Raw genomic sequence first — 24,491 nt, 5'->3', positions numbered from 1 at the left:
TTAATTGCTCTCCCTCACTTAGTGCTCTCTTTTCATTACACTTTTCAGTACTGGGACCTGTCTTTCCTTCTGGCAGTTCAGTACTTCCTCTTTTTCTCCATGAGGCTTTTCTGCCTCTGACAACTTCTCCATTAGGATATCACACTCTGTGGAGTCAGATGGGGGCAACATTCAAATAGTTTGTTTTCTTCTTTAGCTAATCAAGTAATCAGATGCTGGTTTGAGTGAGTGAACCTCTTGCCAACTATTCTGCCATGGTCTCTTTTGTTTCCTGGGAATCTTTTGTATTTGTACACTTGCTAGCCACTTGGGTTCTTCCCTGGGTCTCTGCAGCTTTGGGAAACTGTTCCTAGACATGCATAGGGTTCTCTCTTGCTGCTGTGAGTGGCTCTGTGGTCTGCATCCATGGCAGGAGGTATCCAGACCATGTTGCCTCCGTGTGAATCTCAAGATGCATGGGATCAAGTGAGGGGGAGGAGTCTGGACTGCAGGTACAGATTGTAGATCCCTTACCTTTATTTTTGGTGTTTTGTTTCCTTTTTTCATTCATTTAGCATCTGTGAAGTCCTTCTGCAGTCTCTATCATCCTCCAGAGTTCTAAGTAAGTGGGATTTGTTCTCTTATTGGTTGTTTCTGAGAGGAGACTTTTCCATGGAATGTCTTACCTTGCTGTAATAATGTCATGACCTCTATGGAAGTCATTTGCTTTGTTCCCAGTTTCTTGCTATTACCAAGTTCTATGCATGTGTGTTTTCATATTTTTGCCTGTGGGTCTTTGAAATAGATTCCTAGAATCAGAGTGTTGCATCATATAATTAGGGAAATATATAATTTTGATATCATCAAATTCTACTTCATAGACATTGCACTATTTCTTTTTCCCAACATCAACATATGAAAATTACCCTTAATTTCACATTTTTGGAGTTTTGACAATCTGATGGAGTGATAGATATTATCTTGAATTTAGGTTGTATTTCTATTATTACAAAAGAAGTTTAGCATCTTTGCATATGGTTGAAAGCCATTTGCTCAGTTTGTATTTCTAGTCAATTTGTGTTTAGGAGTAGTAACATTTTCCCTCTCTTTTTAGAAACATTTTATATAGTTTTCATTAAAATTTGGGCTCAGAGATGTTATTTAATTTCTTTTTATTTGATTTGATTTTTGCCATGTGATTTTTAAAATTATGTATAATCACATTTATTAATCTCTTCTCTTATTGATTCTAAATGGTCTCATACATGCTAAAGCACTATTCATTAGAGTATATTTAAAAAGTTCCATAATAAAATGTTTTAAAGAAAGATAACAACCCTCTTTGAATAATAATTTTCAGTTTGTCTTCTTTATGTAGGTTACCCAGGCTTTATATAGATTATCAAGTCCTCCAAATGAGTATGCAAAGTACATTTGGTGGTTATGCTCAGCTACAGATAAAGAATGCAAAATCTAGGAACTTCAAATAACAAGCCCAAAGTAAATTGTAAAAAAAAATGACAAAACCAGAATTTGAAACCATATGTATGACTCTAGAACCCAACACATAACCTTCACTAATGTGTGTAGAAAGAATACTTCAGGCTTAAGAAATTTGCTATTTCACAAGTTTTCTCTTTTATACTACAATATTTAAAATATTGTTCACATCACCTTATGTTATTTAAATAATTTTGGTATCAATTTATACATTCTTTTTTTTCTGAGACTTCAGATTACTGATTTAAGTTAGATCCAGAAAATACTATTACATATGAAAAATTCAATTACTCTGCTTATATTATTTTAGTCAATAAAAGCCAAGTCTGGAATGATCTGAGTGAAGATTCTTCAAAATTATGTGTAAATATGGGCTATTAATTATCTTTATTAAAAGCCATTGCTACTTGAATTTATTAACCAACTTCCAAACGGTAACATTCAATTTATTTTTAAAAAATATTCCCAGAAAAGTCAAGATTCTCCCAGTTTAGAAAGGCAACATGTTACTTGGGTTGAATGAAACATTCTTCTGCTTGACTTCTTTTAGCAGCACTGATAGTTACAGTTTTGATAAATACTGTGAATTTAAGAAGCCTCTTTGTTTTCTCCAGGATTGTAAATAATTGATTAGTAGTCCATAAATGTGTTCCCCAAAGCTAAGACGGCCTGTAGTACTTAACCTTTCCCTGTTAATGATAACAATGCTGAAAAAGGTCCCAGGGTGAGAAGACAGTGAGGGATTTACTGCTGTGTGATGTGCGCACAAATTAGTGTGTATAATTTTCATATCTGCCTCACTTTTAATATGACTATGAGCCACTTATATCTTAAAAAGATAACCAAAAACTTTACATTTGTTGTTTGCTACTTCTTTTTATCTATTATATGTTAATGAGAGTTGAGTTTAGTTTATATGAGTGATGATAACTTACTATCATTAAATAGTATCAAAGACAATCAGATATTTAGGCCACCATATTGTATTGGAGTCTAGATGCCTCTAAAGAAATTTATTCTTAAATATTAATAAATAAAGCCTCTGATTCTCTTATTTGTGAGAAGTTTTAGAATCTTTCTCAATACAAGAACCATGACAGCAACTAATAATGAACAGAAGCAGACTCACGAGTGAAAACACATTTGATATCTTTGCCCACAATTGGAGTATATTTCAACTGCCCTACAAATACATTGGGCTCTCAAAACACAATTCCAGTCTCCTCTTATTTTTTCACAACATGTCTAAGGCCATGCAGTCATTAAATTGAGCAGCTTGGATTCACTTCTAATAGTCTAGCTCCACAGTCCATGCTCATGACCACTCTATAAATCTAAAACAAACCTCGGAGGCAATCAGGTTCCATTCCCTCCCTTATTTTTAAGGGGAGTCCCACATGCTTTGACAGTCATATGACCAGAGGATGGAGTCACAGTGTTGGCATGAAAATTAGACATTTACCCATGACATGCATTAAAGGAGGGCTGCTCTGCTCTCAAGAGAAGGCAAGTAAAGTTACTATATGGCTTCTACATTGTGACCTTTAAAAACTTTTATGAATATTCAGTTTTAATATCATTTATCATATTTATTATACTGTATTATACATTGGTAATAGAAATATGTGTAGTTCAATTATTGATATCCCATTAATCACTTCAATTAAAGAAGTCAAAATTGAAAGGTTGGTGAATTCACCAAGGTAAAAGAGAACATATGATGAAAGTACTTTATGATTGTTTTGTGGATTTTTAAAAACAGTATAATGAATTGTGTTAGTCAAATTCTCCTATAAAAGTAGGTGAGTTTTCACTCTGACCCCAGAATATTTCTACATTTCTTAATGGACATATTTGAGAAAGTAGATATTTTCTTTAATGTAGGGCACATACAGTTGACAAGATTATGAGCACATTATGCTCTGATGACTTTTTCCAGCCAACAATTGCACTTATGCTGTTTAGTTATACCTATTTTGTACTTCCAAGCAGTACTCTAATCCATTAACATTGTCTCTCTTTATATATAGGGAGAAGTATATATTAATCATTAAATGCAAGAGACTATTAGGTAAATATATTTTAATCAAGTTTATTTTAGCTATATTTAAAAATATTAAAATACAAATATTTTATCTTCTAATGATCAAATCTATTTTTGATCCTGCAAGGAGAGAGAAACAAAGGGCAGGAAATATGTCTGTCTGAGTTCAGGGAGACCAGAATGAAAGTGGCTGAAGCTCTTCTATTCTCAATCAAATTTTTGTAATATTGGTTAAAATATTTTGTTTTCTGAGTTTATGGTAATATGTATGAATCCTTTAGCTTTGTGTTCAGAGTTTGAAGATCAATAACTAAATATTAATTAAGAAAGAAAAAATCAATCCTCAAGTATTACTAAATTTAACAATATAACTCTGAGAGGATGCTTTGTTAATTCATTACCTGGATGGAACAACGGCATAATTCCCTGGCCAACTGGAATCATAAAGAAATAAGTGAAACTGTTCCTATTAACAAATGAAGTATAAAGAAATAATTAAAAAATCAGACAACTCCTGGATGGCCATCAAATATAATCACAGAATATTTTTTTTGCATGAAGAAATTAAACAGCAGAAAAAAAACATGAAAATGCCATTCTGTTTTATTCTTATTATAAGTTAAATATCAATTGATAGGTTAAATATAATACTGTTGGGCATTCAAATTGAGAAGATACATATAATTCAAAATTTAAAGCTTAAAATTTCCTGTTTTGCAGATTTTAGCTCCATCTAGTCACCTGAGAAAGATTTTTCCTGAATATTCAATCAAATTTCTCTGCCAGAAACTATTTATTACATAATTTAGTTGTTTTGTTTTGATTTGGTTTGTTGCTTGCTTGCTTGTGTTTTTCTCTGCAGCACTTTTCACTATCAGTTTTTTGTTTATGTTTAGTGACTGTTTTCTAATACTAAGTTCTACAAGGATGTGGGCTTTTTCTTCTCTCAGAAGAGAAAGAGGTATATCATGCATGCTCATTGAATATCTGTTGAATGAATAAATAAATAAATGCATAAATGGAAATTTGAAACACTACTTTTACTATAAGTGTTTTCTCCAAAGTCCACTTACCACCTACTACATTCTATTGTTCCCATTACTATTCTGCTAAATTGTTTTCCTATCCAAAAACTCATTCAGATACAAATTATGCACTTACCACATATGTGATCATTTTTATTATTAATAATTTATCTGATTATAATGTCAACATATGTTCATTGTAAGAAAATAGAGAAAATATATTACAAGTAAGAAAATGAAATTAATAATGTCCTGCAACCAAATGATTACCACTGCTAATATTTTGGTCTACTTCATTCCATTTTTTTATATCCATTTAATTTATAAATAGATTAAGTTTCACTTTCAAATTCTTTGAAATGATTTCATTCTTCCCTTTCCACTTGACATTTTGTAATAAATAATCATGTGAGCATGAATTTCTTTCATGAAAATATAAGCCAATTTTTGAGACATTTAGGTGGTGTTTATTTTCTGCTGTTAAAATACTGATATGAACATACTTGGACACTAATATTTGCCTTTTTCTTTCCACATTTTCAAGGCAGTATTCCTATCACCAGCCCTTCCTCATCTGACAGATCTCCCAGCTCACTATGTCTTCCCCACACTAAAAGTCTTGTCATATACTGCCTTGGAAACTGTGAAAATCCCATTTACTATGCCTCCTAAGGTTAGCATCTGCCATCAAAAAAGTTTCTATCTTCAGCTAGATTAAAAATGAATTCACTTTTTACCAGAACCACTACTTTCAACCTGGTCCACACCACCATATTTCTCCTCTAAATTACTGTAATTTCTTTTAACATTTCTTACCATTTCTGCTTATGCCTAAGCCTCACACTCTATTTTGTGTCAATTGCCAAAGTGATCCTTCAGAAAGTGAAGCCCAATCATATTACACACCTTATTTTTATTACTAGACTTCAATTTTTGCTTCAGTTTTACTTGACAGAAAAATTGCAGAAAAGAAAAGTTCCAATATCCCACTTCCTCTCCCTCCTCACCCTACGCCTAGTTTGCCCTCTTAATAACATCTTGAATTAATGTGTCATATTTGTTACAATTAATGAACCAATATTAATACATTATTAACTAAGGTCCGTAGTTCACATTAGGGTTCACCATTGAGTTGTATAGTTCTATGGGATTTGACAAGTGCATAATGTCATGTATCCACAGTATCATGAATAATATTTCTGCTGTTTCTGCTACCCTAGAAATCCTCTGTAATCCATCTATTTTTTCCTCCCTTCCGCCCTCCCCCTCAACACATGTCAATCATTGATCTTTTTACTGTCTCTATTTTTGCCTTTTCCAGAAAGTCATATGTTTGGAATCACACAGCATGGAGCTTTTTGACTAGCTTCTTTCAGTTAGCAATATGCATATAAAGTTTCCGCTTTCTACTCCTGGCTTGAAATCTCATTTTTTTTTTCTTATCACTGAATAATATTCCATTGTGTGAATGTATCACAGTTCATCCATTCACCTATTAAAGGATATCTTGGTTTCTTCCACATTTTAGAGATTATGAATAAGGTTGCAGGTTTTTATGCAGACACACGTTTTCAACTCATTTGGGTGATACCTAGCAAAGTGATTGCTGAATCATATGGTAAACCTAGACTTAGCTCTATAAGAAACTGCCAAACTATCTTCCAAAGTGGTTGTACCAATTTACATTTCCACCAGCATAAGTGAGAGTTTCTATCTCTCCAAATCCTCCTCAGTATTTGGTGTTGTCGGGGTTTGGGATTTTAGCCATTTTTAGGTGTCTGATAGCTAGCTATCTCATTGTTTTGTTTTGGTTTTTTTTGTTTTGTTTTGTTTTGTTTTGTTTTTTTCTTTTCATTGTTTTAATTTGCAGTTCCTAATGATATGATGTGGAATATCTTTTCATATGATTATTTAACATCTATATATCTTCTTTAGAGAAATATCTTCAAATTTTTTGACTGTTTTCATTTGGGCTATTTGCTTTCTTACTGTTGAGTTTTTAATTTTGACTACAAGCCCTTTATCAAATGTGTGTTTTGCAAATATTTTCTCCCAGACTGGAGCTTGTTTTTTCATTCTCTTAACAGTATCTTTCAAAGAGCAGAAGTTTTTAATTTTAACAAAGTTCAACTTATCAATTATTTTCTTTCATGTATTCTGCTTTCAAGTTTTTATCTAAAAAAAAATCACTAAATGTAAGTCACCTAGATTTTCTCCTATGTTATATTCTAGAAGTTTTGTAGTTTTGCATTTAAAATTTTTGGCTATGATCCATTTTTAGTTCATCATTTGTGATGGGTAAGATCTGTGTTTAGATGAAGTTTTTTTGCATGTGGGTGTCTAGTTGTTGACACACTGTTGAAAAGACTTCTTTCTCCATTGAATTGTCCTTGTTCTTTTGTGAAAGATATGTTGACTATGTGTGTGTCTATTTCTGAGCTCTCTCTTTTGTGCCATTGATTTATTTGCTTATTCTCTCAATATTTTAGTTTACTAGGCTGCTGAAGCAAACAATCAAACACCATAAAATAGGTCAGGTAAAACAATGGGAATGTATTTGCTCACAGTTTTTGAGGCTAAAAGAAAGTGCAAATCAAAGTGTCAGCAAAGTTTTGCTTTTTCCTAAAGACTGGCTTTCTAGGACTGGCTGACAGTGATCCTTGGTCCTTACTTACCACCTGTACATGGCAGTGTCTCTTGGCTTCTCTCTTCTCTTCAGAGTTCCATTGATTTCAGCTTCTGGATGCTCCCTCTGTTGTTATATTCTCACTGTCTGAGTTTCATTCTGCTTTGATGGACTACAGTACTAAGACAAAGAACCATCCTGACTGAGGTGGGCCACAACTTCTTAAGTGAAGTAACCTCATCAAAAGGTTTTACAATGGGCTCACACTCTCAGGAATGGTTTAAATTTAAGAACATGTTTTCTTCTGGGGTACATATAGCTTCAAACCATCACACTGACCAACACCATACTGCCTTGATTATTGTTGCATTAAAGTAAGTTTTAAATTTGGGTACTGTCACTCCTCCAACTACATTCTTCTTTAGTATTATGTTGGCTATTCTTGTTTTAACTTTGTGCATAAACTTCGGAATCAGTTTGTCAATACCTAAAAAAATAACTCACTGGTATTTTGCTTGGAATTGCATTGAATTTTTGCAACCGTGGGTTGCATTAATTGATTTTGGATACTTAAAGAGACTTTCATACCTGGAATAAACCCCACTTGGTCATGCTGTATAATTCTTTTATATACAATGTTGGATTAGATTTATTAATATTTGATTGAGGGTTTTTTCATTTCTGTTCATGAGAATTATTGGTCTATAATTTTCCTTTCTTGTAATATATTTTCTTGCTTTTGGTATTAGAGTAATGCTGGCCTCACAGAATGAGTTATAAAGTGTTGCCTCCACTGCTATATTCTTGAAGTGATTGTAAAGAATTGGTATTTTTCTTCCTTAAATGTTTTGTAAAATTCACCAATGAAATCATCTGGGCCTGGTGCTTTCTGTTTTGGAAAGTTATTAATTACTAATTCAATTTCTTTATTAGATCTAGATCTAATAAATGGTCTACATCTACTTATGTGAGTCTTGGTAGATTGTGTGTTTCCTCAGAGATTCCATCTTAAATGGATTCTGAGCCTTGCATTTCTTTTCAGCAATAATCCCTTGTTATTATACAGGAGACTTGTCAAATAGGGTGTCTTAACAAAGATAAAGTACCAATCACATTCATGTTAGTCTATTAATAATTGTGAGTAAATTTTTGGCAAAGTAGGGTAGGTAGTTTACTTAGTGCTCTTTAACAACATCTGAGGAGACTATTCAGATTGTGACTTTTTAGAAAGTTGAAAGGCTGAACTGTGCATTAAACATACCCTAAAAATCTTTTTTTATGAATAATTCACTTTTAATTTGCTTTTTAATTCATTTTTCAGTGTTGAAATTTTGACTAATAATTATGAAACAGTTGGTACTACTTTCTTTATTTTTTTTTTTCATTTTTATTGAGATTGTTCAGATACCATACAATTATCCAAAGATCCAAAGTGTACAATCACTTGCCCCTGGGTACCCTCATACATCTGTGCATCCATCACTACACTTAATTTTTGTTCAATTTTTAGAAACTTTTCATTACTCCAGACAAAAAATAAAGTGAAAGATGAAAAAAGAAAAAAAGAAAAGGAAACTCTAATCCTCCCCTATCCCTAACCAACCCCCCTCAATTGTTGACTCCTAGTATTGATATAATACGTTTGTTACTGTTTATGAAAAAATGTTGAAATACTACTAACTGTAGTATATAGTTTGTAATAGGTATATAGTTCTTCCCTATATGCCCCTCTATTATTAACTTCTAATTGTATTGTCATACATTTGTTCTGGTTCATGAAGTGATTTCTAGTATTTGTACAGTTGATCGTGGACATTGCCCACCATAGGATTCAGTTTTATACATTTCCATCTTTTGACCTCCAACTTTCCTTCTGGTGACATATATGACGCTGAGCTTCCCCTTTCCACCTCATTCACACACCATTTGGCACTGTTAGTTATTCTCATGTCTTGCTACCAACACCCCTGTTCATTTCCAAACATTTAAGTTCATCCTAATTGAACATTCTGCTCGTACTAAGCAACCACTCCCCATTCTTAAGCCTCGTCCTATATCCTGGTACTTTATATTTCATGTCTATGAGTTTACATATTGTAATTAGTTCCTATCAGTGAGACCTTGCAATAATTGTCCTAATGTGTCTGGCTTATTTCACTCAGTATATTGCCCTCGAGGTTTTGTCATCAACCCATTTTTTTTAATATGGTTTTGTTCACTCACCATACATTCCATCCCAAGTAAATAATCGATGGTTTTCTGCATGGTCATACATTTATGTGTTCACCACCTTCACCACTATCTATATAAGAGCATCTACATTTCTTCCACAAGGCAGGAGGGAGAGTCAAAGAAGGTAGAGAGGCAAAAGAAAGAGGAAAAAAAAAATGACAGCTAGGAAGCAGCAAAAGGAAAAATAACCTTAAATCAAAGTAGAATAAAGAATCAGACAATACCACCAATGTCAAGTGTCTAACATGACTCTCCTATGCCTCCCTCTTATCTGCATTCACCTTGGTATATCACCTTTGTTACATTAAAGGAAGCATAATACAATGATTCTATTAGTTACAGTCTCTAGTTTATGCTGATTGCATCCCTCCCCCAATGCCTCCCCATTTTTAACACCTTGCAAGGTTGACATTTGCTTGTTCTCCCTTGTAAAAGAACATATTTGTACATTTTATCACAATTGTTGAATACTCTAGATTTCACCAAGTTACACAGTCTCAGTCGTTATCTTTCCTCCTTTCTTGTGTCTCACATGCTCCCCATCTTCCTCTCTCAACCATATTCATAGTTACCTTTGTTCAGTGTACTTACATTGTTGTGCTACCATCTCCCAAAATTGTGTTCCAAACCACACACTCCTGTCTTCTATCACCCTGTAGTGCTCCCTTTAGTATTTCCTGTAGGGCAGGTGTCTTGTTCATAAAGTCTCTCATTGTCTGTTTGTCAGAAAATATTTTGAGCTCTCCCTCATATTTGAAGGACAGCTTTGCTGGATACAGGATTCTTGGTTGGTGGTTTTTCTCTTTCAGTATCTTAAATATATTACACCACTTCCTTCTTGCCTCCATGGTTTCTGCTGAGAGATCCACACATAGTCTTATTAAGCTTCCTTTGTATGTAATGGATTGCTTTTCTCTTGCTGCTTTCAGGATTCTCTCTTTGTCTTTGACATCTGGTAATCTGATTATTAAGTGTCTTGGCGTAGGCCTATTCAGATCTCTTCTGTTTGGAGTACACTGCGCTTCTTGGATCTGTAATTTTATGTCTTTCATAAGAGATGGGAAATTTTCATTAATTATTTCCTCTATTATTGCTTCTGCCCCCTTTCCCTTCTCTTTTCCTTCTGGGACACCAATGATACGTACATTATTGTACTTTGTTTCATCCTTGAGTTCCCGGAGACGTTGCTCATATTTTTTCATTCTTTTCTCCATCTGCTCCTTTGTGTGTAGGCTTTCAGGTGTTTTGTTCTCCAGTTCCTGAGTGTTTTCTTCTGCCTCTTGAGATCTGCTGTTGTATGTTTCCATTGTGTCTTTCATCTCTGGTGTTGTGCCTTTCATTTCCATAGATTCTACTAGTAGGTTTTTTGAACTTTTGATTTCTACCATATACATGTCCAGTGCTTCCTTTACAGCCTCTATCTCTTTTGCAATATCTCCTCTAAACTTTTTGAACTGATTTAGCATTAGTTGTATAAATTCCTGTATCTCAGTTGAAGTGTACGTTTGTTCTTTTGACTGGGCCATAACTTTGTTTTTCTTAGTGTAGGTTTTAATTTTCTTTTGTCTAGGCATGGTTTCCTTGTTTATCCAAATCAGGTTTTCCCAGACCAGAACAGGCTCAGGTCCCAGAGGGAAGAAATATGCAGTATCGGTTTCCCTGCGGGTGTGTCTTAGAAAATTGCTCCACCCTTTGATGCCTCAGGTCACTGTGCTTTTCTGCCCAGCAGGTGACACCTGTTAGCCTATAATTCTTGACTGGTGTGAGGCAGTATGGCTGTGTTCCCCCAGGCTCTGGGGTCTGGTTCTGAATGGAAAGGGCCCCACCCCTTTCCTCCTAGAGAAGACAGAGCCCCCAGGTGGAGGTCATTAGCATTTCAATGGTCTTGCTCTCTGCTTGTGCTGTCTCCGCCCTTCCCCGAGTCACAGCCCTGGAAACTTAAAATGACTTGGGCTTTCTCCACTGAGCCAAAAAAGAAACAGATAGTCCCCTTCAGACCCAGTCAAGGCGACCCTCCGGCTCTCCCAGGTCAGTCGTCACCCAAAGCCTCTGTCTGTTTTTTGGGGATGCGTACCTGTAGTGAGCAGTTCACATTCACTACTGAAAACCCCAATTGGAGCTCAGCTGAGCTATATTCACTTGCTGGGAGAGAGTTTCTCTCTGGCACCACGAGGCTCCGCAGCTCGGGCTATGGGGGAGGGGGTCTCCCGACCTGGTTCCGCAGGTTTTACTTACAAATTTTATGCTGTGTTCTCAGGCATTCCTCCCAATTCAGGTTGGTGTATGATGAGTGGATGGTCTTGTTTTTCCCCCCGCAGTTATTCTGGATTATTTACTAGTTGTTTCTGTTTTTTTGTAGTTGTTCCATGGGGACTACTTAGCTTCCACTCCTCTCTATGCTGCCATCTTGCCCCTCAGTCTTTTTATTTTTTTAACACTTTGAACCACAGCACTACAAAAGTATATTGATAAATAGCATGCATATATAACTAGAATATGTTTTTTCAGCAATGACTGAACTCAATGAAGTAATTAGCTAGGACTCTGGGCAGGAGAGGCTATTTTTTCTGGACCTAGTCTAAAAGACCAATTCTCTGACCTCTGGTACATTATTAAAATGAAGTAGGAGAAGAGAATTTAGAATTGATGGTTCCAAAATTTCCATTTCAATCAAATTAACATTTATATCTTATTGTATGTCTTCTGTTTATAAGGTCTAGTTCTAAAAGCTTATGTTTGTAAACAGTTCATTTACTACTTAAGCACATGAAAGCATGAGTCATTTTAGTTGGAAAACAATGAAATGAAAATCAGTGCTATTAGGGTAAAACAGGCATACTTCATTTTATTGTTCTTAGTTTCATTGTACTTTGCACACATTGCATTCTTTTACAAATTGAAGGTTAGTGGTAACCCTGAATTAATCAAGTCTATTGGCATCATTTTTCTAACAACCTGTGCTCACTTTGTGTCTCTGTATCATATTTTGGTAATTCTTACAATATTTCAAACTTATTACTATTAGATATATTATGGCTATTTGTGATCAGTGATCTTTGGTGTTACTATTGCAATCATTATGGAGAATCACAAACCACATCCGTTTAAGATGGCAAACAATTGATAACTGTTATGTATGTTCTTAGTGCTCCACTAACCAGCCATTCCTCCATCTTTCTCTCTCTCTTCCAGCTTTATTATTCCCTGAGATGCAAAAATATCGAAATTAGTCCAGTTAATAGTCCTCCAATTGCCTTTAAGTATTCAAATGAAAGGAAGAATTGTGCCAGTCTTCATTTTAAATCAAAAGTTGAAATTAAATTTAGTGAGGAAGGCATGTCAAAAGCTGAGACAGGACAAAATTTAGGCCTTTTATACTGAACAGACAAACTGTGAATGTAAAGGAAATTTCTTGAAAGAAATTAAAAGTGCTACTCCAGTGAACAAAGGTTAGAAACATGAAACAATCTTCTACTGATGATAAGGAGAATATTTTAATGGTCTGAATAAAAGATGAAAGCTTCTATTTCCTTAAGCCAACTGCCTTTAATTTTATGAAGGTTAAGAGAGGTGAAGAAACTGAAGAAGAAAAGTTTGAAGCTAGCAGAAGTATGTTCATGGGGTTTCAGGGAAGAAGCCATCTCCATAACATAAAAGTGCAAGGTGAAGTAGCAAGTGCTTATGTAGAAGTTTCAGCAATTCATCTAGAAGATCTAGCTAAGATAATTGATGAAGGTGACTACATTAAACAATAGATTTCCTATGTAGATGAAACAGTGTTATATGGAAGAATATGCCACCTAGGACTCTCATAGCTAGAGAGGAGAAGTCAATGCTTGACTACAAAGCTTCAAAGGACAAACTGACTCTCTTGTTAGGGATTAATGCAGCTGGTGGCTTGAAATTGAATCCATTGCTCACTTACCATTCCAAAAATCCAAGGGCTCTTAAGAATTATGTGAAATCTACTCTGCTTGTGCTCTATCAATGGGACAACAAAGCTCCGATGACAGCGCATCTGTTTACAACATGGTTTACTGAATATTTTAAGCCCACTGTTGAGACTTGCTGATCAGAAAAAAAAGATTCATTTCAAAATATTACTGCTCATTGAAAATGTACCTGGGCATCCAAGAGCTCTAACTGAGAAGTTCACTGAGATTAATGTTGTTTTCATGCCTGCTGTGCCAGTTTGAATGTATTATGTCCCCCAAAATGCCATGTTCTTTGATGCAATCTTCTGGGGGCAGATGTATTTAGTGTTGATTAGGTTAAAATCCTTTGATTGAGTGTTTCCATGGAGATGTGATTCAATCAACTGTGAGTGAAGCATTTGGATAATTTACATGGAGGTTTTACCCTTCCCATTGAGGGTGGGTGTTAATTGGATCACTGGAGTAGCTTAAAAAGAGCCACACAGACCTAAATGCATGCTACAGCCCAGAGGGACACTTTGAAGAATGCACAGAAACTGAGAGAGGCATTGCAACTTACAGAGACATTTTGAAGATGGTCATTGTGATGGTTAGGTTCATGTGTCTACTTGGACAGGTGATGGTACCCAGTCTGGTCAAGCAAGCACTGTTCTAACCATTGCTGCAAGGATGTTTGTGGCTGGTTAATAAACCAACAGGCTGGTTTATTAAATCATCAGTCAATTGGCTGCAACAGTGACTGATGACTCAAGAAAGAGTGTGTCTTCCACAATGAGAGAATGCAGTTGGCTGGATTTAAACCAATCAATAAGTTGAAGACTTCAGTGAGACAGAGGACCTTTCCTTCTTCTTCAACTGCCCAGTGAAGCATTTCCTGAGGAGTTCTTTGAAGTTGCCAGTTCATTTCCTGAGGAGTTCATCAAACACATTTGTCAAAGATTCCACTTCATTTCCTGAGGAATTCGTTGAAGTTGCCAGTTCATTTCCTGAAAAGTTCATCAAACATCTTCATTGGAGTTGACAGTTTGCTGACTGCCCTATGGAATTTGGACTTATGCATACCTGCAGTCATGTGAGTCACTTTTATAAATCTTATATTCATAGATATCTCGCATTGATTCTGTTTCCCTAAAGAACCCTAACTAATACAGCTTGGTACCAGGAGTGGTTCTTGAGAAGTGTCAGGCCCCAGAAAAAGAGTCTAACATATAGAAAGAATGTCTGATCCATGGGCCCTGCTGCTTATCTCATAAATACCAAGTGTGCCATAAACTAACGGTTGAAGGCTGTTTTAGGAATCCCAGTCACAGTGGTACCTAGACTCCAGGGGCAGACAAGCCAAAATCAGATATCACCATAAAGATGAATGACCGCAAACAAGCCAAAAGGCCTGCTTCCTCCACATAGATAATACAGTGCACAACAAAGAAGAGTAGTGTGTTAAAACCCTAGTAACCAGTCAGCAAAAACTGATAAGCACTCACCCAATTGAGGCCCAGAACACACTCAGCAGGACCTTCCCCCTCAATACCCAACATGGGTTTTCCCTTTAAAAAATGCTGCTCTCAGATGGAGAGCCGGAGCCATTTTTCCTTTCTTTCTTTTCTAATGGCTCCCACCTGCTTTCTTCTGCTTTCTTCCTTTAATAAACCTTAAATTCTCTACTTAAACCATGACTCGCTGTATTTGTGTGAATTCTTGAATGGCTCTGAACCTAACAAGAAGCAGAATCTTAAAATGGGATTTTACAATTTGTTTTCTTCTCTGATTAGATTCAGAGGCACTAATGACTCTTATTTCCAATAATCAAGAGGGCACTGACAGTCCATGGCATGAGGTGGCAAAGGAGATAAGCAAAATAGCACTGTTTGATTCTCCTAATCATACTTTTGTATGAAGCAAGGCTCTGGGTGATAGTGTTTTCAACACCTTCATAGAGTTTTGCAGAATTAAGAGGTATAATGATGTTGGCTGGCTGCTCTTAGATATGTTGGATAAAGTTGTAAGAGAAAGTGACAAACTAAAGGCTTCAAATTTAAAACTTAAATGCTGTATGACAGATGTAAAAGTTTCTGTGTGCCTTGAAAGAAAATCTTATTTCCTTTGCCCGCAGACTTGAGATTTCTGGAAACCAGATGCAGAACCTCATTGTGTGAGTAGCAGATTTACAATGTAAACTAGAATTTCAACCTCTCAGGGTGTCTGCTGTTAAAGTAAAGGCATTGATTGGAAAAGAATGGGATCACAAAACTTGAGATGGGGACATGAGGATTGATAATAATGGCAGTGAGGACATTGGAGCCCTGGATTCTGCTGAGTCACTGTTAGATTTACCTGTAGAGGGCTGTCCTGAGGAAACAGCTTCCCCACCTCCAGTCTGCCCTAAGGAGCTTGCCATCCAACCTCCACCTAAAGAGATTAATCCTTCAGTGCCTGCTAATCCTGTAAACACCTCCCCTGAGGAAGCAGCCCTCACTCCTCTATCTGGAGAGATTAATCCGGTTTTAAGAGATGAAAATGCAACAGAATGTCTTGAGGTAAATGGCTTGAGGGATAATTATAACTCTTTTCATGACCCACCCACACCACCAGTCTTTGCTTCAAGACCTGTAACTAGACTAAAGTCCCAACAGGCCCCAAAGGGTGAGATATAAAGTGTGATCCATGAAGGGGTACGCTATACTCCAAAGGAATTGTATGAATTTTCCAACTTATACAGACAGAAACCAGGGGAATATGTGTGGGAATGGATATTAAGGGTATGGGATAATGGTGGAAGGAATATAAGGTTGGATCAGGCTGAATTTACTGATACGGGCCCACTAAGCAGAGATTCTGCCTTCAATGTTGTAGCTCGAGGGGTTAGAAAGGGCATTAACAGTTTGTTTCCATGTTTGGCTGAAACATGGATCAAAAGACAGCCAGCACTACTGGAGATTGAAATGCCAGAACTATCCTGGTATAATGTGGAGGAGGGGATTCAAAGGCTTAAGAGAGATTGGAATGTTAGAGTGGATTTATTATGGAAGACCTGCTCACATACCCCTGGAATGTCCATAGGACACACCTTTTACCAGGACTGTGAGGGATGAATTTTTGAAACTAGCTCCATCATCTCTGAAGAGCTCTGTAGTCACCCTTCTCTGTAGGTCATATATTACTATAGGAACTGCTGTCACTGAGCTGGACTCCTTAAACATGATGAGAATAATTGGGTCCTGAGTCAGTAGAAGCCAGGTGGCTGCAGTTAATTGCTACAGACAAGGTAGGCATGGCTACCATAGTGGAAAACAGGCTCAAAGCATCAATCAAAATAATATGACTCACAAAGACATATGGCATTGGCTAGTAGATCATAGAGTACCAAGTAGTAAAATAGATGGTCAATCGACTAAATTCTTGTTTGAACTATATAGGCAGAAGTAGTCTAGGTCACATGAACAAAAGTCTCCCTTGAATTACAAAAACAGAGTCATGGCCCCATAATCAATTTCCAGACTTGAGACAGTTTACAGATCCAGAGCCCCTTGAATGAAAGGAAGGCTGTGTACTCTTGGGGAAGGACCCTGTTACATTGTCAGAAATTTATACTTTTATTCTTCCTCTCAGCCTTCCCCAAGGGGACCTAGGGCCTTTTACCAGGGTAACAATGCATTGGGGAAAAGGAAATGATCAGATATTTCATGGATTATTAGACACTGGTTCAGAAGTGACATTAATTCCAGGAGACCCTAAATATCACTCTGGTCCACCAGAGTTGAGGCTTGTGGAAGTCAGGTGATTGATGGAGTTTTAGCTCAGGTTCATCTCAAAGTGGGTCCAGTGGGTCCCCAGACCCATTCTGTGGTTATTTCCCCAGTGCTGGAATGGATAATTGGAATAGACATACTCAACAACTGGCAGATTCCTCACATTGGTTCCCTAACTCATGCAGTGAGGGCTATTATGGTGGGAAAGGCCAAGTAGAAGCTACTAGAATTGCCCCTGCCTAGGAAAATAGTAAACCAGGAGCAATATTGGATTCCTGGAGGGATTTCAGAGATTAATGCCACTCTTAAGGGCTTGAAGGATGCAGGGGTGGTGATTCCCATCACATCCCCATTCAACTCTCCTATTTGTCCTGTGCAGAAAACAGATGGGTCTTGGAGGATGGCAGTGTATTATCATAAGCTTAACCAGGTGGTGACCCCAAATGCAGCTGCTGTTCCAGATGTGGTATCATTGCTTGATTAAATCAACACATTACATGGTACCTGGTTTGCTCTGGCAAGCACTGTTTTCTCAATGGTTGTTAGTAAGGACCACCAGAAACAGTTTGCATTCAGATGGCAAGGCCAGCAGTTTACATTCACTGTGCTACCTCAGGGTTATATCAACTCTTCAGTCCTATGTCATAATATTGTCTGTAGGGATCTTGATTGTTTCTCCCTCCCACAAGACATCACTCTGGTCCATTATATTGATGATATCATGTTGATTAGACCTAGTGAACAAGAAGTAGCAACTACTCTAGATTTGTTGGTAAGGTATTTGCATGGCAGAGGATGGGAGATAAATCCAACAAAAATACAGGGGCCTTCCACCTTGGTAAAATTTCTAGGTTCCAGTGGTATGGGGCCTGTTGAGATAGTCCTTCTAAGGTGAAGGATAAGCTGTTGCATCTGGCCCTGCCTATGACCAAAAAAGAGGCACAACACTTAGTTGGCCTCCTTGGATTTTGGAGACAACATATTCCTCATTTAAGTGTGCTACTTTGGCCCCTTTACTGAGTGACCAGAAAAGCTTCTAGTTTTGAGTGGGGACCAGAACAAGATGAGGCTCTGCGACAGGTCCAGGCTGCTGTGCAAGCTGCTCTGCCCCTTGGACCATATGATCCAGCTGACCCAATGGTGCTGGAAGTGTCAGTGGCAAATAGAGATGCTGTTTGGAGCTTTTGGCAGGCTCCTGTAGGAGAATCACAATGCAGGCCCTTAGGATTTTGGAGTAAAGCTTTACCATCCTCTTCAGATAACTACTCTCCATCTGAGAAACAGCTGTTGGCCTGCTACTGGGCCTTAGTAGAGACAGAACGCTTAACCATGGGCCACAAAGTTACTATGAGTCTTGAGTTGCCTATCATGAGCTGGGTGTTGTCTGACCCAAGCCATAAAGTTGGGAGTGCACAGCAGCACTCCATCATAAAATGGAAATGGTATATACAAGACAGAGCTCGAGCAGGTCCTGAAGGTACAAGTAAGTTGCATGCGGAAGTGGCCCAAATACCCATGGCCCCCACTCCTTCCACCTTACCTTCTCTTTCCCAGCCCACAGCTATGGCATCTTGGGGAGTTCCTTACAATCAGTTGACTGAGGAAGAGAAAACTTGGGCCTGGTTTACAGATGGTTCTGCATTATATGCAGGCACCACCTAAAAGTGGACAGTTGCAGCACTGCAGCCCCTTTCTGGGATGTCCCTGAAGGACAGTGGGGAGGGGAAATCCTCCCAGTGGGCAGAACTTGGAGCAGTGCACCTGGTTGTTCACTTTGTTTGGAAGGAGAACTGGCCAGAAGTGCATTTGTATACTGATTCATGGTCTGATGCTAATGGTTTGGCTGGACAGTCAGCGACTTGGAAGGAACATCATTGGAAGATTGGTGACAAAGAAGTCTGGGGAAGGGGTATGTGGATAGACCTTTCTGAGTGGGCAAAAAACATGAAGATATTTGTGTCCCATGTGAATGCTTACCAGAGGGTGACTTCAGGAGATTTTAATAACCAACTGGATAAAATGACCCATCTGGTGAATACCAATCAGCCTCTTTCCCCAGCAACTCCTGTCATTGCCCAATGAACAAAGTGGTCATGGTGGTAGGGATGGAGGTTATGCATGGGCTCAGCAACATGGACTTCCACTCACCAAGGCTGACCTGGCCACAGCCACTGCTGAGTGTCTAATCTGCCAGCAAAAGAAACCCACACTCAGTCACCAATACAGCACCATTCCCCAAGGTGATCAGCCTGCTACCTGCTGGCAGGTTGATTACATTGGACCACTTCCATCATGGAAGGGGCAGTGATTTGTTCTTAGTGGAATAGACATACTCCAGATATGGGTTTGCCTTCCCTGCACGACATGCTTCTGCCAAAACTACCATCTGTGGACTTACAGAATGCCTTATCCACCATCACGGTATTCCACACAGCATTGCTTCTCACCAGGGAACCCACTTCACAGCAAATGAAGTGAGGGAATGGGCACATGCTCATGGAATTCTCTGGTCTTACCATGTTCCCCATCATCCAGATGCAGCTGGGCTGATAGACAGGGGAATGGCCTGTTGGAAACTCAATTACAGTGCCAACTAGGTGGCAATATCTTGCAGGGCTGCAGCAGTGTTCTCCAAGAGGCTGTGTATGTTCTGAATCAGCATCCACTCTATGGTGCTGTTTTTCCATAGCCAGGATTCATGGGTCCAGGAATCAAGAGGTGGAAACAGGAATGGCACCACTCACTATCACTCCTAGTGATCTACTAGGTAATTTTGGCTTCCTGTCCCTGCAAGCTTAAGCTCTGCTGGTCTACAAGTCTTGTTTCCAAAAGGAGGAGTGCTTCCACCAGGAATCACAACAATAATCCCATTGAACTGGAAGTTAAGACTGCCACCTGGCCACTTTGGTCTTCTTATGCCTCTGAATCAGCAAGCAAGGAAGGGGATTACTGTACTGGCTGGGGTGATTGATCCTGACTATCTAGGGGAAATAGCACTGCAACTACACAATGGAAGTAAAGAAGAGTTTTCCTGGAATACAGAATATTCCCTAGGGCATCTCTTAGTACTACTATGCCCTGTGATTAAATTCAATGGAAAACTGCAACAACCCAATCTGGGAAGGACTACCAATGGGCAAGAAACTTCAAGAATGAAGGTTTGGGTCACCCCACCAGACAAAGAACCATGGCCAGCTGAAGTGCTTGCTGAGGGTAAAGGGAACATAGAATGGGTAGAGGAAGAAGATAGTGATAAATATGAACTATGACCATGTGACCAGTTACAGAAATGAAGACTATGATGGCATGAATATTTCCTCCTTCTTTTGTTATGAGTATATTTGTTTTTGTCTGTAAAGAAAATATCTTTGCTTTCTTCTCTGTCTTATCCCCTTATCATATGGCATAAGCTGTACTGTTCATTTTGCTGTATTTAAGCTAAAGGAAATTGATTTTAAGAGTTAATGCCACCCAAGGACTTGCACCCTATTCTGGAGAGATTTAGTGCATTTCCAGTTGTACGCTGAACAGTGGAGTGTTGTTAGGTGAAATATATGTCTGTTATTGTTCTCTACTTAGAGATAAAGTGTGGTTTTAGGTGAGGTGTATAGCTCCCAAGTTGACAAAGGGTGGACTGTGATGGTTAGGTTCATGTGTCAACTTGGCCAGGTGATGGTACCCAGCTGTCTGGTCAAGCAAGCACTGGCCTAACCATTGCTGTGAGGATGTTTGTGGCTGGTTAATAAAACAACAGGTTGGTTTATTAAATCATCAGTCAATTGGCTGCAGCAGTGACTATGACTCGATGAATGGCGTGTCTTCCACAATGAGAGAATGCAGTTGGCTGGATTAATTCAATCAGTTGAAGACTTTTAAGTGAGACAGATAGAGGAACTTAACTTCTTCTTCAGCTGCCCAGCAAACCATTTACTGAGGAGTTCACTGAAGTTGCCCATTCATTTCCTGAAGAGTTCATTGAACATGTTTGTCAAAGATCCCACTTTGTTTCCTGGGAGTTCATCGAAGTTGCCAACTCATTTCCTGAAGGGTTCATTGAACATTTTCATTGGAGTTGATAGTTTGCTGACTGCCCTATGGAATTTGGATTTGTGCATACCCACAGTTGTGTGAGTCACTTTTATAAATCTTATATTCATAGATATCTCTCATTGATTCTGTTTCTGTACAGAACCCTAACTAATACAGCCATTGAAAGCAGAGTTTTGCTGATGTTTTGGAGGTACTAGCCCAGAGTTTGCCCTGAGAAGCTGACACAGAGATGTTCTGGAGAATATCATTTTGAAATGCAAACTGGGAGTAAGCAGAGGCCAGCCACATGCCTGCTCATCTAACAGAGATTTTCCAGATGTCAATGGCCTTTCTCCAGTGAAGGTACCCTACAGTTGATGGTCAGTTTATGGCTGTAAGACTGTAACTGTGTAACCAAATAAACCCCCTTTATAAAAGCCAATCCATCTCTGGTATTTTGCATTCCGGCAGCATTAGCAAACTAGAACACCTGCTGATACAACAACCATTCCATAGCCCATGGATCAAGAAGTAAGTTTGACTCTCAGTTCTCCATATTTAAGACATACATTTGACAAGTCTATAGCTGCCATAGATAGTGATTCCTCTGATCGATTTGGGCAGTCAATTGAAAACCTTCTGGAAAGAGTTTAACATTCCAGATGCCATTAAAAACATTTGTGATTCATGAGAGGAGGTCAAAATATCAACTTTAACACATTTGGAAGAAGTTGATTTCAGCTTTCATGGATGACCTTGAATGGTTCAAGACTTCAGTGGAGGAAGTTACTACACATGTGGTGGAAATAGCAAAAGAAACTGAATTAGAAGTAGAGGCTGAAGATGTGAATGAATTGCTTCAATCCTATGATAAAACTTTAATGGATAAGGAGTTACCTCTTATGGATGAGAAAAGAAAGTGGTTCCTTGAGAGGAAATATATTCCTGATAAAGATGCTGTGAACATTGTTGAAATGGCAACAAATTATTTAGCATATTACATAAATTTAGTTGATAAAACAGCAGAAGGGTTTGAGAGGATTACCTCTAATTTTGAAAATAGTTCTACTGTGGGTAAAATGCTGTGAAACAGCATCACAATGCTCCTACAGAGAAGTATTTTATGAAAGGAAGAGTCATTTAACATGGCAAACTTCATCATTGTCTTATTTTTAAAATTTGCCACAGTAAGCCCTACCTTCAGCAAACACCACCCTGATCAGTCAACAGCCATCAACATCAAGGCAAGACTCTCCACCAGCAAAAAGATTATGACTTGCTGAAGGCTCAGATGATGAATGGCATTTTTTTTTAGAAATAAACAGTTTTTAAATTAAAGTATTACATTGTGAAACCAAAAAATTTGTGTGACTTACTTTATTATGATACTTTACTGCCATGGTCTTGAACCAAACCCACAAAATCTCTGAATTATATTTGTATCTTTTCTTTGATCACCATTATACTATATTTAATTTTATGATATCATGAGATATAAAGGGAGATTAATTAAATCTCATAACTATCCCTAAAGAAAAGGTAAAACTTTCTTAGTAAATAAAATGTAATGAATATTATATGCTTATGTAATGGACTTCTGAAAATATGAAATTATATAAGAATGGTAGGCTCATATCCCATATATCTTAATTTGAAGATGGAAAATTCTGCTGCTGCTTTAAAATGAAATTGTTACTTTAAGATATTAAGATTTTATGTTAAATAAACTATACAAAAACTAGTTCACTATTTTATTTTTCTCTTTTACTTTTTTTTCTTTCTTCTCACACTCACTGGTATATCTCTCAACATACATTTTTTAAAATATCCTGATATCTTGTCCAGGTTTTTTTTTTTTTATGAAAATGAAAGGGGGACAGAACTAGCTTTCTCTCCTTTACAAAGCAAATTATTTTCCTTTGCAGAACACTGCAATCAATGCTGATGCAACTAGCTCAATTCAAAACCCTTAGGCAATTTGTAGAAAACAAAGTATATTTTATTACTTTGTAAGTGAAGTACTTTAATTAGCTTCCAAATTATTCAAGTTTCACAGAAAAGGTTGATTGCTATAACACATGCATTCAGAGATCAAACATAATTTCAAGAAGAAATAATGATGCTAATTAAGAATAGACAATTCCTATATCACTTTGTAATATCTGCTTGCTTCATACAGATTCAGTAAAACAATGGAAGGTACAGAAGAAAATTAATGCAAGTATATTCATAATAATATAGTAAATAACTGGTCAAAATCTTCTTGCTAAAGAGGTATAATGTGTAGCAAGAATTTTTTTTCTATTAACTTGATAGTCATTAATAAGGTTTTAAATGGTATGCTTATTATCTTTATCATAGTTGGAAATGCATAGCTGCTAATTAGTTGTGTCTTCTAAACACCAGTTGTTTGCTACTTTAACATTTCCTTTAACAGACTGATTTTTATTGGAAAAATCTTTGTACTTATGATATCTCTTTCCATAGAATTCTGTACTAAGAATAATAGGAAATTTAAATTCTGTTTTTGCCCTTCCATGCCCAATTGTTTCAAAACTTGATTGAAACCTTAAGCTAATATATCTTATCTATGTCTATGGTTTCCTTTTTTTTTTTCTTATTGTTTCAATACTTGATTGAAACCTTAAACCAATATATCTTATCTATATCTATGGTTTCCTTTTTTTCTTCTTAATGAGGCCCACACTGATGCTTTTGGTGTCACTGTGATTTGTGAGAACTTGAGAAAACCCACTTAGTAAGCAGTACTGTTTTTTGAAATCGCTCTAAGTTTTCTAGGCATCTAAGCGTAAGTAAAGTTAATGAAGAAAAAAATTAATTGCTCTACTTAATAGTGCTATTTAGGGCCTTACAAAACTTGAACAAGTTGATATATGAGATACTTAATCTCTCAACAAGCACAAATGATTAATTTGGTATGCAGTTGCTTCAAATCCACATTTCCTCCTTCTCAGCATGCAAGATGCATTCTGAAAAACAAATAGATTTGGTAACTCACCTGTGGTACCCAGTCTTTTACCCTTCTAAGTTTCAGGGATGCTCTCGGTTGACATGTAGGAGTGTTCTCTTTCCTCTGTTGATTGTTCCTCTGCCTTTGGAAGCTACATATATAGCTTTTTTTGTAAATACCTGGAAGAATTCTGTTTATTTTTCTTTTACATAAATACTTACTTATAAATTATAGATTTGGATTTTTCTAAATCTTAACCAGTAGTTATTAATATATGTGTGTAAGTAATCCAGCTAAATTTTGAGAAAGTAAGAACAATTGAGGTAATAGAACCAAGACAATGAAATTTGGCAGGACTAATGTTTTAAAATATATTTAAATGGATTGTAGTGTATTGTATC

At 37.1% G+C, this 24,491-nt stretch overlaps 1 pseudogene; it reads left to right on the top strand.

The window, feature by feature from the left end:
• The first annotated feature begins 405 nt into the window (after window positions 1-405).
• On the top strand, window positions 406-22,406 carry LOC119530420 (annotated as a pseudogene).
• The last annotated feature ends 2,085 nt before the right edge of the window (window positions 22,407-24,491 follow it).

Source organism: Choloepus didactylus, chromosome 3 (assembly GCF_015220235.1).
Source record: "Choloepus didactylus isolate mChoDid1 chromosome 3, mChoDid1.pri, whole genome shotgun sequence".
NCBI classification, from domain to species: Eukaryota; Metazoa; Chordata; class Mammalia; order Pilosa; family Megalonychidae; genus Choloepus; species Choloepus didactylus.
This window is presented reverse-complemented; position numbering and strand designations above follow the sequence as displayed.